The following is a 9073-nucleotide window of genomic DNA, read 5'->3' on the forward strand; positions in this document are numbered from 1 at the left end:
GATACCTTGAGGGTCTGGGAAGAGAGGGAATGGATGTGTGCCTGAGAGATGAGATTGCTGTTGGCAGCATCACAGGCTGGGAGTGAGGAGCTGCGACAAGCAGTTTACAAATGTGAGCCATGGGGGTGTCCCCTTGGTGTGCAGCTGTGCTCCTGAGCTGCTCCAGCCACTGGGGAGCTCTGCAGTTTATGGGGCTGGTGACAGGCTGTCACTTCACTGATGGAGGCAATGCTGGCCAGCTGCAGGCAGGGCAGGCAAAACACAGGGAAGGAGGAGAGGGAGTGGAGAAAGATGCTCAAGGAGCAGTAAAGTCAGTGGTGGACAAAGGAAACACAAAACACTCATAAAGAGGAGAGCTATCCAGAATTAAAGAAAGTGAAGTACGAGCAGCATGAGGTGTGAGAGGGTTTGGGAGAAATCACATCTCCAGCAATGGAGTCCTTCCCATCCCCCAAACATTGTTCATACTGAGAATAATGAATGCTCCCATCTAATGAGAGAACAGGTGGGGAGCTCCTGCACCATCCCTCTGCCCTTGCTGGGTTTCTGGAGCACATTCCCTTCCCCTGCCCCACAAAGGAATTGTCTTTGCAGCCCATTGTAGGCAGTGAAAAGCCTCAGCCTAAAGCCAGAGAAGCCACTGCAGCACTTTGTGCAAAATGTGGAACACATCCCTGTGGATCCCAGAACTCCAATCCCTCTATTCCCACACTCAAAGATGGAATTTATGCTCCAAGTCCAGTGGCTGTCTTCTCCTCCTCAGAGCCACAGAATCCCAGTCTGGTTTGGGCTGGGAGGGACAGAAAAGCTCATCTCATTCCATCCCCTGTCCTGGGCAGGGATACCTTCCACTATCCCAGGTTGTTCCAAAATTGTTTGATCCATCCTGGCCTTGGACACTTCCAGGGATCCAGGGGCAGCCAGAGCTGCTCTGAACATTGTGGTGGTGCTCAGATCCCCTTCCTTGGTCAACCTATGATCCTCATCCTTTTCCACCACTACCAAACATCCCTCTGCAATTTTCCTTACAACAAATTGAGAGGAGCACCAACATCTGAGCCTGTCAGAGCAGTGGTGAGCCAGCAAAGCAGCCTGTCATGGACAGCACCTCTAGCCAGGAAATCCTGCTTGGAATGTGGCATGGCTGGAACTGAGCCAGAAAACAGAACTTCCAACCAAAAACCAAAACCTGCAAGTCCAAAGTTGTTCCAGCTGCACCTGCTGCCCATTGTGCCTGGTTCTGCACAGCTCCACACACAGTAAGTTATGTAAATAATGCCTTCAGATACTTCTTTTTTATGTTTTCAGACTGTTTATACACAGCTTTAAGCATAAAATTGTGGAAATGGGGAATGTAAAAGTGTGGTTTGGTTCATGGAACATCTGGATTCTGCACATGTTGCTCCTGTGTTGTTTCTTAGGATGAGAATTTAAGGGTCAGGACAGGAGGAAGTGGCCCCAAGTTGTGGCAGAGGAGGTTCAGATTGGATAACAGGATTTTTTTTCATGGAAAGAGTGGTCAGGCACTGGCACAGACTGTCCAGGGCAGTGGTGGAGTCACCATCTCTGGGAGGGTGCAAAAAAATTTTGTAACTGTGGCACTTGGGGACCTTTAATGGTGACCATGGCAGTGCTGGGGCAATGGACTCAATCTCAGAGAGCTTTTCCAACCTCAGTGATTCCACGATTCTGCAAATTCCATGATCCAGCAAATGCAGAGGATAGCAAACCTTCCAGGTGGGCAAACCACACTCACAAAGCTGTATCCCATTTTCTGACTGGTTGGATGTGCAGGGGGCTTATTCTCCTTCTTTGGCTATTTAGTCCCAAAACTCCAGTGCATTTTGAAAAGTAGGACAAAGAAGAGACTTCTGCAGACAAAAAGTGCACCTGGAGAGAGGAAGGGAAGAGGAACATGAAAAACAGTCACCCAGTCCATAGGGGGAATAATAAAAAATGTAATTGTCCCTTGCAAGCAGAACTTCCTGGGTTTTTGAGGTCTGTATTGATTGATTCAGTTATTTTTGTGTGGATTTTGGTTGGTTGGTTAGGGTTTTTTTGTTGCCTTTGACCTGGTTTGTTTTTTTAAAACCCCCCCAATTTTTTTTTTTTTTTCCAAAAAGATGAATCTAACCTTGAAAGAATTTTCAACCTTTAAAACCAAAGCTATGGAGCTGTGAAAGGAGCTGTTAACCAGGAGTAAAAGACATTTCCACACGGGTTTTCAAGTAGTTCCTGAGGCTGCTTTTCCAGTGGACTTTGCATCAGTCCTTATATCCAAACCAGCAGCAATTACCAAGAAGATTAGAAAGTTGCCCATTGGTGTCAGGAACAGCAGTCCCAGAGAAACAGTCTAATTAAGAATCAAATAATCCAGCATTTAGATAAATGCAGAGCAGCTTGATTGGGTCAAACCATCAGAGCTGCTGAAGGGAAAAGTGTGTCTTGTTAACCTGGAAAAGTTAATAAAATCCGAGAGCAAGGTGACCCAAGTGCGTGTCATTTCCTTGGATTTTGAAAACACTTTTTATAAGGTTCCTCATAAAAGACATAAGGAAAATAAATAGGTATAGGAGAGAGGGGAATGAGTCATAATAACTGATTTCATTAAAAGATACAAATCAAAGAACTGCAATGGAAGTTTGCTCCCCAGAGGAGCAGAGGTAAGAAAAGGGTTGTGCCAGTGTTGTGTTTTGTAGTCTTTAATTAAATATTAAAACCAATGTTAATTATATTGTTAATGGAAAACATGAATTTAAAGATATAGGAAATGCCAAACATCCAACTTTTGTAACAAGGCTCTGAACTGTCCATAACTTTAAAATTAATTTCCTTGGCTCTTTTCCATAAACATCCAAAGAAACTTCTGTTAAAACCAGCAATGAACCACAGAGATTTTATCTGAAAAATGATAAGAACAAGGAGGATTTTTTTTTTTCTGTTTGCCTGCCAGATCCAACAACCTGATGCTGTTCTGGGCTGGAATAACCCTGCACAGGAAAAGTCATATCAGTCACTAAATTTGATGTCCCCTTCTGGAGCTCTGGGGAATGACAACTGTCCATGAATTCACACATTAAAAAAGTTGAAAGACACACACACACAAATGTCCTGGGTACTTCAGTTTCTTGTGGGTTCATCTAAGCAAACAGAATATTCTGAATATTGGGAAAAGAAGAAAGAAGATGTGTGATTATCTGCACTCTGGTCACTCATGGAGAAAAGGAGGACTCAAAGAGGAGCTGGTAAGTGAGTGTTTCCTTTACCTTCACTGAAGATGGTGAGATGTTGAAGCACAGCATCTTTCATGGCAAATAATAAGTCAGAATTATTTCAGGTATCCCATCCAGGTGGGTGCTGTGCAACTTTCAGAGTTCCTGGGGAAAAATACAACAAAACCAAAACAACAAAAAATAATCCCCTAATGGTTTGGGTGGGAAGGGACCTTAAAGTTCATCCCATTCCCATCCCCTGCCATGGGCAAGGACACCTTCCACTATCCCAGCTGCTCTCAGCCCCATCCAGCTTTGGGCACTCCCTGGGATCCAGGGGCAGCCACAGCTTCTCTGGGCACCCTGTGCCAGGGCCTGCCCACCCTCACAGGGAAGAATTAGGAAATGACAGATATATCTGAAATGTTTCAGTAGAAATAGTGTAAACTTGAGGCCCCTGCCTTCTCCATGGAGGTTGTCAGCACTGTAATTACCATTCAGATGTTTCCTGGGAGAGGAATAATGACAAATGGCCAATCTATTTTCATTTCATATGATAATAGACAAATCCTGGGTTGGAAAGGACCCATGGAGGTGTCGTGGTCACCTGAGCAGGTCTTTAAAGACCCATCCTGCTGCTCCAGTCATGTTTTGGCCACCCCCAGTGACAGATCCCACAGTCTGAACCCCTCTGCTGGTACCTGGCCAGAGTTTGCTTCCCCACTGGTCCTGGCAGGCTGAAATCCTGACAGGGATTTGGAGAAACCAAAAGTTCATGTGATTGCATGAAGGACCTGCTGCTCCTGTCCCTTTGCAGTGATGTTTATACACTAAGAATCATGTCTGAACTCCATCTGCAGTGTGACTGATACCAGAATGATCCCAATATCAGATGATAAAGAGGAGTTTAAATAGGATAAATAGACTGGTAACTTCCTCAAGTGCTCTCTGGAGCTTGCAGAACCAAACCCACACCAAACTAAGCTTCACATGAGAGGGAACCAAGAGAATGGAGCAACCAGCAATGAGGGAACAAAGCCTTCTACAATGGCAGGTTTTGAGACATCTCTTGAGGGATGGGCCACAGGGGACCTGGTGAGACACTGCCCTAGCACCAGGAGTCCCAGTGCCTGCCATGGAGTTTTTAATCAAGCAGCATGAAGGAGAGGTTTGTCAGATCTCCAGTGACAGTGAGGAGAGGCACAGCTGATACATCAGACTGATTAAAAGGTTCTTTTTCTCAGCTAATGATGCAGGGCTGCAGCAGTTTGGTTGAAGGAATTACACTCATGCTCACTGCTGGTTGTTTGTGGGGTGGGGATGCCTTGGAGGAGCCTGGAACCACGTTGGGATGGACACAGACACATCCAAACCACTTGGAGAGACTGGGATGTAAAGAGACAGGGAGGCAAGGGCAGTGGGAAGAGAAAGGAGACACAGAGGGAGGAAGAGTTTCCTGTCAGTCTTTCAGGCTTTCTGCTCTGAGCTGAAACCATCCAATGCTCTGCCCACCAGCTAGGGGATAACATCCCAGCTTTGAAAAAAAAAAAGCCAATTTTCCTAATTCTTTGGCCATGATTCTGGCATTTTAGGGCTTAGATCTGGTTTTTTTGCTAGTTCTGACTGGAAAAGCTGAGCATTTCTTATATTCATTCTACATCAAAATACCATTTTCATGGTCATGTTTCTGGTTCTTTGACACTGTTCATGGTGACTTCTGCAATAGAAATAAGAACAAAAACAGAGCATGAAATTGCAAAAGATGGCACAGGATTTCAGAGCTTTTCTAGAAAGCTGAGGAAAATCCAAGAGAGAAGAGGATGAAAAGATAAAAGTTCTTTAATTTTGTATGATGTTCTAAAGCCAATGGCAATTTAAGCATGGAAGTTGTCTTTCAGAGAGGATGGATGGTTGGAAAGATGGAAGAGTCCTCCTGAGAGGAAAGGCTGGGAATGCTGGGGGTATTCAGTGTGGAGAAGTGAAGGGAGAGTTTAGAGCCCCTTCCAGAGCCTAAAGGGGCTCCAGGAGAGCAGGAGAGGGACTTGGGGAGTTCCAAAATAAGAGGGAATGGCTTCCCACTGCCAGAGGGCAGAGTTAGGTGTGATACTGGGGAGAAATCCTTCCCTGTGAGGGTGGGGAGGCCCTGGCACTCACAAGAGCAGCACAACGAGATCCTTGCTTCCATGGGGTTCCAACACCTCAGCAGGGCCCCCTGAGCTCCATGAGGCCCCACTGTGTCACCCTGGAGGCTCCTTGAGGTTCCATATCCTCACTAGGGTGTCTTTGGTTCATTGGAGCTTCTCTGAGTCACATTGGAGCCCTGGTTCCACTGGGTTCCATAACCTCACAATGTTCTCCTGGGCTCCAAGAGGCCTCACTGTGTCACACTGGGGCCTTTGTTCCAAGAGATTCCACGGCCTCACCTTGTCTCCTGGGTTCCATCAGGCCCCCAGTGACCCAGGAGAGCCTTGGTTCCCTGAATGAGCAGAACCTTCCAGCATCTCCTGGGTCCCACAAGTGCCCACTGTGTCCATTAGAGCCTTGGTTCCATGAGGTTCCAAACCCTCATGGTGGTTTTGGCTCCCACAAGGGCCCCGCAGTGTGTCACTTTAGCATTTTGATTCCTTGAGATTCCATAGCATCAACATGGTCTCCTGGGCCCCATGAGGCCCCGCTGTGTCACACTGGAGCCTTGGTTCCATTGGATTCCAAACCCTCACCATGGTCTCTTGGTTCCATTGGGTTCCAAATCCTCACCATGATCCCTTGGTTCCATTGGGTTCCAAATCCTCACCATGATCCCTTGGTTCCCTGACCTTCCAAACCCTCACCATGGTCCCTTGTTTCCATTGGGTTCCAAACCCTCACCATGATCCCTTAGTTCCCTGAGGTTCCAAAGCCTCACCATGGTCCCTTGGTTCCCTGAGGCTCCTCGGTCTCACATTTCAGTTCCCTGGTTCCATCACCTCACAGCAGTCTCCTGCTCATTCCATGAGTAGCTGCTGTTTCAAATTTCAGCCTGAGTTCCATGAAATTCCATGATCTCCTTGAGGCTCCATGAGGCCTTGCTGGTGCCCAGAGCAGCTGTGGCTGCCCCTGGATCCCTGGAAGTGTCCAAGGCCAGGCTGGACAGGGCTTGGAGCTTGGGACAGTGGAATGTGTCCCTGCCCATGGCAGGAGCTGGGAATGGATGGACTTTAAGGCCATTCCAACCCAAACCATTTCATGGCCAGGACTCTCTGATTCCTGGGAGGATAAATGGGCAGAATAACCCTCAGGACACTCATGGTGTGGGCTGAGGAGCTGTTGGACCCTCAGCACAAAAATCCAATGGTGAGAAGTGAACTCAATGCTCCATGACTGATAAAGTGACACTTGGTGACAATTTAAGAAAAACTCAGTTCTGAGGACACTAAGCTGCTCAGGAGTCTGCAGCAGTCACTGCTCTGAACCCCAGAGAGGGTCATATGGATACTGGTGAGGATTGTAACTCAAAGAAAACAGAAGTGGTGGAATAAATAACAGAGATGGGCACCTGGTGTTGGTCACAGAGCAGTGTGTGAGCTATGTGATGTTTTGGTAAAAGCATGTTTTCAAGAGGTGTTGCCTTTTTTGGACCAATGAGCTTTTTCTATTCTGTATTGTGCAATCTATCCTAGAAAAGTGCAGTTGCTTTTTAATACAGCATCTCTTTTCTGCCTTGGGAAGAAGTGTGTGTTGCTATATTATTCACAGTTCCTAGTCTGATAGTGACAGGGTCATTTTGAAAGGGACCACAGTGGGATTCTCTGGGCCAAGAACACTCTGAGCAGGGTCATCTACATCACCTGGCACAGGACTGTGGCAGGTGAAATGAAAAATTCTTCACTGCAGGAGTGATTGGGCACTGGAATCATCTGCCCAGGAAATGGTGGGATCTCTGTCCTTGGACACGTTCAGAAAAAGCCTGGACTGGGCACTCAGTGCATGGTTTAGTTGATGAGGAGGTATTAGGCCATGGGCTGGACTTGATGATCTCAAAGGTCTTTTCCAACCTGGTTCACTCTGTGAAAGGCTGGAACGGAGCCATGGAAGGCTCACAGGTAATGGGAACCTCAGGGATGCTGGAAACCAGTGGATGGAGGGAGGTGGTGCCTTATGTCAGCAAGAAGAAATGGGGAAATGAAATATTGAGCTCTGGCAGGAGCACAGCAGGGCCAGGAGAAAAGGCTGGACAGGACAGGAAAGTCTCAACAGCCTACTCTGCACTCCCAGCTCCAAACTAATCATGATTAGTCCCCTACAGTTATCAAATGCATGGGCATTGATGGGAATTATGGGAGCCTTTAACATCTCAAAAATGGATTGAAAGGTAATTACAGCTAATATGGGCTCAGATATTTTAGGTGATGGATTTCTCTGCAAAAGTCAAGTGTAACACTGCTTTAAACTTTGTTCCTGTGTGGTTATGAAAGTAGTAAAATTTGAATAAAGTGCAATCTTGAGCTGCCTTTTCTCACTTTAACTTTCAAAATGGGCAAAAGTAGGTCTAGAATGAAGGTTTGGAAGCTTAGAAAGGCAAACTTTTAAATCTAAGGAAATGAATTATTGAGTCTGACTAAGCAGCTCTGGGATCTGTGAGCGGAGAAGGCACAGGTACTTAAAATTCAAAATTCAAAAGGGAGAGAGAGCAATGAGAAGAGGAATGTTTGAGAGGTTACAAACTGAAAAAGAAAATGACCAAAAACCCACCTCACATAGGAAATTAAAATTAATAATAGCAAATGGCACTTAAGCCATAGAAACTAAGGGGAGCCAAGAGAAAATTAGGACAGACCTGAGACAAAAATGGGTCAGAAGTTACTTGTTGCCAATCCTGAAAATCTTATTTACCACAATTAACAGCAGCACCAAGGTGATAGCAAGGGCATTAACAGAAATCCCAGGGTAAATAAGGGTGGGTCACGATGTCATCTGAGGAGAAGCCACAGTTTGGCCTGATTCAAGAGAAAAATAAACCACTGATTTCTACCTGGACCAGTCACAGCAGTGTCTGAACAACAGATGGAGTGACGACCATGGATAATGATTATGGAAATCAGGGATAATCCCCATAATGGGGTAACAGATTAAACACCTCTGTCAAGAAGAGGGTGAAGCATGGCTCAGGCAACTGTAGGCTCTTAGTTGGTTTCAAAGTTATGGAACAAGAACAGATAAAGCCAGGGGAGCAGGGAGAAATGTATAAAGTACAAGATGATTTAACAAAGCTAAATTGTTTCTGGATAATTTAGCAGCATTTCCTGGTAGGATCAGTGCTGCCATGCATAGGACATACATGAACTAAATCCTTTTCACTTTCTGTGAGAGCCTAATAAATTAGCCATGGATTTGGGCTCTGCAGCTGAAAGTGAATAAAAGGAGTCTGCAAGTGTTCCCACTGAAGAGGCAATTACCACAGAAGGGAATGGTGGTGCTCAGTTCTGGTTCCAACAGGACATGGAAATGTGGGGAAAAGTCTCCTGGGAGAGATCTCTGGAGAGAAAACTCCTCTTAGGGCAGAGGGAAATCTCTTTAGTATGGGATGGTGAGCAAAGACTAAAATTAGATCTGAGCTTCATGACTGGAATGTGACACCAAACTGGGAAGTGCTACCAAGACTGGCACAAGAACTGGATCTCACTCTGAAATGGATCATGTTTTGGATGAGGAGACATTGAAGAGCACAAAGCAGACTCGTGTCCTTAGAGAGTCTCAATCAAGGCTGTCTTTTTTGATACTTGCTGTAAAATAGGGGGCCAAGAGTTAAGAAATAAAAATGCATGAACTACAGGCATAAGGAAGGCGCAAAAGTTTTAAGCATTTATAGGTTGCATGTGACT

General features: G+C 45.8%; 1 long non-coding RNA gene across 1 annotated transcript; it reads right to left on the minus strand.

Annotated features, from left to right (window-relative positions):
• Positions 1–1603: 1603 nt before the first annotated feature.
• LOC306812089 lies at positions 1604–6097 on the minus strand. Its single transcript, XR_013776794.1, has 3 exons — positions 5636–6097; positions 3267–3377; positions 1604–1890 (listed from the first exon to the last, which is right to left on the minus strand). It is a non-coding gene; the product is annotated as an uncharacterized lncRNA (long non-coding RNA).
• Positions 6098–9073: the final 2976 nt, after the last annotated feature.

The sequence above is a fragment of the Erithacus rubecula genome (assembly GCF_903797595.1).
Source record: "Erithacus rubecula genome assembly, chromosome: 24".
In the NCBI taxonomy this organism is placed as follows: domain Eukaryota; kingdom Metazoa; phylum Chordata; class Aves; order Passeriformes; family Muscicapidae; genus Erithacus; species Erithacus rubecula.